Source organism: Myotis brandtii, unplaced genomic scaffold (assembly GCF_000412655.1).
Source record: "Myotis brandtii unplaced genomic scaffold, ASM41265v1 scaffold293, whole genome shotgun sequence".
Taxonomy (NCBI): Eukaryota; Metazoa; Chordata; class Mammalia; order Chiroptera; family Vespertilionidae; genus Myotis; species Myotis brandtii.
The window spans coordinates 1,261,795-1,262,070 of NW_005361201.1; positions in this window are offsets into that span (position 1 = coordinate 1,261,795).

The window sequence follows — 276 nt, forward strand, 5'->3', positions numbered from 1 at the left end:
CGTGGGGAGCCAACACTCAGCCATCCTCCCCCGCAGGTCCCGACGCGCCCCTCCCCACCCAGTTGCCGGAGCGAATCCCGACTAATTGTTTCCCGGGAGGCGCTGGGCGCGCTCCGTGGCACCTGCTCCGTCAGGGTTCTGCCCGGAGAAAAGCCCACGCGCGAGGGCTCCGCGGTTCTTCTCGGCCGGGATGATCTGTGGCAACTTCGGGAGCCCCCACCGCAGCGCCGAGACGGAGGCGGCGACGGTGGCGAAGTCAGCTCGCCTGGGCTGGAG